Genomic DNA, 7,033 nt, shown 5'->3' with positions numbered 1-7,033 from the left:
TTCCAGTTCGGATTTCAAATTCTAAATTTCACTTCCAAACTCCAGTTTTCAATTCCAATTCCAAATTCTCATTGCAAACTCCACTTCCAAATTCCAATTCCAAATGCTACTTCCAAATTCCAATTACAAATTCTACTTCCAAATTCCAATTCTAAATTACAATTCTAAATTTCCCTTCCAAATTCCAGTTCCATATTCCACTTCCAAATTCCAGTTCTATATTTCAACTCTAAATTTCACTTTAAAATTTCAGTATCAAATTCCACTTCTAAATTTCAATTCAAAATTCCAGTTCCAACCTCCAATTGCCAAATGCAGGTCGAAAATTCACTTACACAATCCCGTTCCCAATTTCCCTTCTGATTTCCTTTTCCAGTTTCTGATATTATAATTCTCTTCCACATGTCGCACTTCAATGGCTTCCTGAAATCATGATTCCAGATTGAAATTACACCTTATCGATAAAAGTTTGCTTTCTATATACCCTTGTAAATTTGTGTTTCAAATAACACTTCCAATTTCAATTTCAAAATTCCAATTCTACATTCCACTTCCAAATTCCACTTCCAAATTCCAGTTCAAAATTCCAGTTCTAAATTCCAATTCCAAATTCTGATTCCAAAATCCACTTCCAAATACCAATTCCAAATTCTAATTCCAAATTCCAGTTCTAAATTCCACTTCCAAATTCCACTCCCATATTCCAGTTCTAAATTCCAATTCCAAATTCCCATTCAAAATTCCAATTCTAAATTCCACTTTCATATTCCAGTTCTAAATTCCAATTGCAAATTCTGATTCCAAAATGCACTTCCAAATTCCAATTTCAAATTCCACTTCCAAATTCCACTTCCAAATTCCACTTCCAAATTCCAGTTCTAAATTTTAACTCTCAATTTGAGTTCCACATTTCAGTATCAAATTCCACTTCTAAATTCCAATTCAAACTTCCAGGTCCAACCTCCAATTGCCAAATGCAGGTCGAAAATTCGCTTACACAATCCCGTTCCCAATTTCCCCTCTGATTTCCTTTTCCGGTTTCTGATACTCTAATTTTCTTCCACATGTTGCACTTCAATTGCATCCTGATATTATGATTCCAGATTGAAATTACACCTTATCGATAAAAGTCTGCTTTCTAAGTACCGTTGTAAATTTTCGTTTCAATAAAACTTCCAAATTCAATTTCCAAATTCCAATTCTACATTCCACTTCCAAATTTCACTTCCAAATTCCAGTTCCAAATTGAAGGTCCAAATTCCACTTCCAAATTCCAGTTCAGATTTCACATTCTAAATTTCACTTCCAAACTCCAGTTCGAAATTCCAATTCTAAATTCCACTTCCAAATTCCACTCCCATATTCCAGTTCTAAATTCCAATTCCAAATTACCATTCAAAAATCTAACTCTAAATTCCACTTCCAAATTCCACTTCCATATTCCAGTTCTCAATTTCAATTCCAAATTCTGATTCCAAACTCCACTTCCAAATTCCAATTCCGAATTCTACTTCCAAATTCCAATTCCAAATTCTAGTTCCAAATTCCAATTCTAAATTACAATTCTAAATTTCATTTAAAATTTCAGTATCAAATTCCTCTTCTAAATTCCAATTCAAAATTCCAGTTCCAACCTCCAATTACCAAATGCAGGTCGAAAATTCACTTACACAATACTGTTCCCAATTTCCCTTCTGATTTCTTTTTCCAGTTTCTGATATTATAATTCTCTTCCACATGTCACACTTCAATGGCTTCCTGAAATTATGATTCCAGATTGAAATTACACCTTATTGATAAAAGTTTGCTTTTTGTGTACCCTTGTAAATTTGTGTTTCAAATAACACTTCCAATTTCAATTTCAAAATTCCAATTCTACATTCCAATTCCAAATTCCACTTCCAAATTCCAGTTCAAAATTCCCGTTCTAAATTCCAATTCCAAATTCCACTCCCATATTCCAGTTCTAAATTCCAATTCCAAATTCCCATTCAAAATTCCAATTCTAAATTCCACTTCCAAATTCCACTTTCATATTCCAGTTCTAAATTCGAATTCCAAATTCTGATTCCAAAATGCACGTCCAAATTCCAATTCCAAATTTCACTTCCAAATTCCACTTCCAAATTCCAGTTCTAAATTTTAACTCTCAATTTGAGTTCCACATTTCAGTATCAAATTCCATTTCTAAATTCCAATTCAAAATTCCAGGCCCAACCTCCAATTACCAAATGCAGGTCGAAAATTCTCTTACACAATCCCGTTCCCAATTTCCCCTCTGATTTCCTTTTCCAGTTTCTGATACTATAATTTTCTTCCACATGTTACACTTCAATTGCATCCTGAAATTATGATTCCAGATTGACATTACACCTTATCGATAAAAGTCTGCTTTCTAAGTACCTTTGTAAATTTGCGTTTCAATAAAACTTCCAAATTCAATTTCCAAATTCCAATTCTACATTCCACTTCCAAATTCCCCTTCCAAATTCCAGTTCCAAATTGAAGGTCCAAATTCCAATTCCAAATTCCAGTTCGGATTTCAAATTCTAAATTTCACTTCCAAACTCCAGTTCGAAATTCCAATTCTAAATTCCACTTCCAAATTCCACTTCCATATTCCAGTTCTCAATTCCAATTCCAAATTCTCATTCCAAACTCCACTTCCAAATTCCAATTCCAAATGCTACTTCCAAATTCCAATTACAAATTCTACTTCCAAATTCCAATTCTAAATTACAATTCTAAATTTCCCTTCCAAATTCCAGTTCCATATTCCACTTCCAAATTCCAGTTCTACATTTCAACTCTAAATTTCACTTTAGAATTTCAGTATCAAATTCCACTTCCAAATTCCAATTCAAAATTCCAGTTCCAACCTCCAATTGCCAAACGCAGGTCGAAAATTCACTTACACAATCCCGTTCCCAATTTCCCTTCTGATTTCCTTTTCCAGTTTCTGATATTATAATTCTCTTCCACATGTCGCACTTCAATGGCTTCCTGAAATTATGATTCCAGATTGAAATTACACCTTATCGATAAAAGTTTGCTTTCTATTTACCCTTGTAAATTTGTGTTTCAAATAACACTTCAAATTTCAATTTCAAAATTCCAATTCTACATTCCACTTCCAAATTTCACTTCCAAATTCCAGTTCCAAATTCCAATTCTAAATTTCAATTCCAAATTCCACTCCCAAATTCCACTTCTAAATTCAAATCCCAATTTTGTTTCAAAAATCCACTTCCAAATTCCACTTCCAAATTCCAGTTCTAAATTCCAGTTCCAAATCTAAATTCCAATTACAAATTCCAATTCCAAATTCCACTTCTAAATTCGAATTTCAAATTCCACGTCTAAATTCCCGTTCCATATTGAAGTTCCATATTCCAATTCCAAATTCCAGTTCGAAATTCCAATTCTAAATTCCACTTCCTTATTCTAGTTCTAAATTCCAATTCCAAATTCTGATTCCAAAATCCACTTCCAAATTCCAATTCCAAATTCTACTTCCAAATTCCAGTTCTAAATTCCACTTCCAAATTCCACTCCCATATTCCAGTTCTAAATTCCCATTCAAAATTCCCATTCAAAATTCCAATTCTAAATTCCACTTCCAAATTCCACTTTCATATTCCAGTTCTAAATTCCAATTCCAAATTCTGATTCCAAAATACACTTCCAAATTCCAAATCCAAATTCCACTTCCAAATTCCATTTCTAAGTTCGAGTTTCAAATTCCACTTCCAAATTCCAGTTCCAAATTGAAGGTCCAAATTCCACTTCCAAATTCCAGTTCGGATTTCAAATTCTAAATTTCACTTCCAAACTCCAGTTCGAAATTCCATAAATTCCACTTCCAAATTCCACTTCCATATTCCACTTCTAAATTCCAATTCCAATTTCCCATTCAAAATTCCAATTCTAAATTCCACTTCCAAATTCCACTTCCATATTCCAATTCTAAATTCCAATTCCAAATTCTCATTCCAAACTCCACTTCCCAATTCCAATTCCAAATTCTACTTCCAAATTCCAATTCCAAATTCTACTTCCAAATTCCAATTCTAAATTACAATTCTAAATTTCACTTCCAAATTCCAGTTCCAAATTACACTTCCAAATTCCAGTTCTACATTTCAACTCTAAATTTCACTTTAATATTTCAGTATCAAATTCCACTTCTAAATTCCAGTTCCAACCTCCAATTACCAAACGCAGGTCGAAAATTCACTTGCACAATTCCGTTCCCATTTTCCCTTCTGATTTCCTTTTCCAGTTTCGAATACATTAATTCTCTTCCACATGTTGCCCTTCAGTGGCTTCCTGAAATTATGATTCCAGATTGAAATTACACCTTATTGATAAAAGTTTGCTTTCTATGTACCCTTGTAAATTTGTGTTTCAAATAACACTTCCAATTTCAATTTCAAATTTCCAATTCAACATTCCACTTCCAAATTCCAGTTCTAAATTCCAATTCCAAATCTAAATTCCAATTACAAATTCCAATTCCAAATTCCACTTCTAAATTCGAATTTCAAATTCCACTTCTAAATTCCCGTTCCAAATTGAAGTTTCATATTCCACTTCCAAATTCCAGTTCAAAATTCCAATTCTATTCCACTTCCAAATTCCAATTCCTTATTCCAGTTCTAAATTCCATTTCCAAATTCTGATTCCAAAATCCACTTCCAAATTCCAATTCCAAATTCTACTTCCAAATTCCAGTTCTAAATTCCACTTCCAAATTCCAATTCTAAATTCCACTTCTAAATTCGAATTTCAAATTCCACTTCTAAATTCCCGTTCCAAATTGAAGTTTCATATTCCACTTCCAAATTCCAGTTCAAAATTCCAATTCTATTCCACTTCCAAATTCCAATTCCTTATTCCAGTTCTAAATTCCATTTCCAAATTCTGATTCCAAAATCCACTTCCAAATTCCAATTCCAAATTCTACTTCCAAATTCCAGTTCTAAATTCCACTTCCAAATTCCAATTCTAAATTCCACTTCTAAATTCGAATTTCAAATTCCACTTCTAAATTCCCGTTCCAAATTGAAGTTTCATATTCCACTTCCAAATTCCAGTTCAAAATTCCAATTCTATTCCACTTCCAAATTCCACTTCCTTATTCCAGTTCTAAATTCCATTTCCAAATTCTGATTCCAAAATCCACTTCCAAATTCCAATTCCAAATTCTACTTCCAAATTCCAGTTCTAAATTCCACTTCCAAATTCCAATTCTAAATTCCAATTCTAAATTCCACTTCCAAATTCCACTCCCTTATTCCAGTTCTAAATTCCAATTTCAAATTCCCATTCAAAATTCCAATTCTAAAGGTTGCTTTAAAGCTACAGAGATAAAATTAAGAGATTAAGGACTTTATAGCACATGCCATAAAATACCAGGTTTAAAGACAATGTGCAACAAAGAATGTCAAAGCCAAAAATAGCAAAATGCACTTTAGTAGTGATTGAAGGGATATGAAAACGTAGAATTCAAGGTAGGCAGAGATAATATAACCTGCCATTTTTATTTTTACAGAAAAAAAGAGAATTGCAAACTAAGGAAAATGATGTGTCCTTCCTGTCCCAGAAACAACATGATAGACGGATTATAAAGAAAATAATGATGGAAACGTATTTTGCTACTGTAGTGGAATTCATTTTCCTTGGATTTTTTGACCTTCTTAATTTCCAAAGTTTTTTGTTTGGCATTTTCTTATTCATCTACATGATTATCCTGATAGGAAATGGTTTCATCATTTTAGTCATCAAAGTTTCTCGAGTTCTCCACACTCTCATGTATTTTTTCCTTGGGAAATTTTCTTTCTTGAAACTCTGTTACACATCAGTCACTCTCCCAAATATGGTGACAAATCTTTGGACCCACTAAAGAAGTATTTCCTTTTTGGTCTGTGCTATACAACTTTCTTTCCTCCTTATTCTTGGAGGCGCTGAGAACTTATTCCTAGCGGTGAAGGCTTATGACCATTATGTGGCCATCTGTAAACCGCTGTATTATCCTCTCCTCATGAACCATCAGGTTTGTGTGAAGTTAGTGGTTGATTCCTGGACCACTGGAATCCCAATAATGATAGGGCAGACATATCAGGTTTTCTCTCTTCCTTTCTGTAATTCAAATAAACTTAATCATGTTTTCTGTGACATCTCCCCGTTACTAAAGTTGGTTTGTTCGGATACCTCTGTGATAGAGTTCTCTGTGTATGTTGTTGCAGCATTGTTTGTCATGATACCATTTATAATGATAATTAGGTCTTATATCAAAATCATTACAACCATCTTGAAGCTGCCATCAAATATGGGAAAATATAAAGCCTTCTCAACTTGCTCTTCTCACCTTATAGTTGTCATTTTATTCTTTGGGTCTGCAACCATTACCTATTCAAGGCCCAAGTCAAACAACTCAGGAGAAATTGACAAAACACTCTCTCTTTTTTACACTATTGTAACCCCAGTGTTTAATCCCATAATATAGTCTGAGAAATAAAGATGTCATTGATGCACTGAAACAATTACTAATAGTAAAATGGTAAAGAAATTCTGTATGTCAAATTATACTTTGTCATTCTGAGCTCCTTCATCTAAATTCCTATTGAAATTTACCCATTTCCCTTTTGCAACATGAGTTTGAAAAGTGTTTCATTTTATGATAATAGTCATATATGAATGGATGTGAGAGGGTGACTTGGTAGCTCTGTGGATAAAGAGTTGACCCTCTACTCAAAAAGAATTCGTTGAAGAACTTAGAAAAGGCTTTAAGAATGAAATGAGAGAGATCGAAGAAAAACTAAAAAAAGAACAATCCAAGAAAAAAAAAGACGATTGTGAAAAGAAAATCAACCAAGAAGGAAAGGAGATTCAGAATCTTAAGGAAGAAAATGACTACTTGAAAATCAAATTCGGGCAAGGGGAAGCCAGTGAACTTATGAGATCAAGAAATAATAAAACACAATATACAGAATGAAAAAAAATAAAAGTAAGTGAGAAATATTTCATAAGA

At 33.0% G+C, this 7,033-nt stretch overlaps 1 pseudogene; it reads left to right on the top strand.

The window, feature by feature from the left end:
• Window positions 1-5,641: 5,641 nt before the first annotated feature.
• On the top strand, window positions 5,642-6,566 carry LOC140516765 (olfactory receptor 10AG1-like; annotated as a pseudogene).
• Window positions 6,567-7,033: the final 467 nt, after the last annotated feature.

The sequence above is a fragment of the Notamacropus eugenii genome, chromosome Y (genome assembly GCF_028372415.1).
Source record: "Notamacropus eugenii isolate mMacEug1 chromosome Y, mMacEug1.pri_v2, whole genome shotgun sequence".
In the NCBI taxonomy this organism is placed as follows: domain Eukaryota; kingdom Metazoa; phylum Chordata; class Mammalia; order Diprotodontia; family Macropodidae; genus Notamacropus; species Notamacropus eugenii.
Note: the sequence above shows the minus strand (reverse complement) of the source record. Positions and strands in the feature narration are given on the sequence as shown.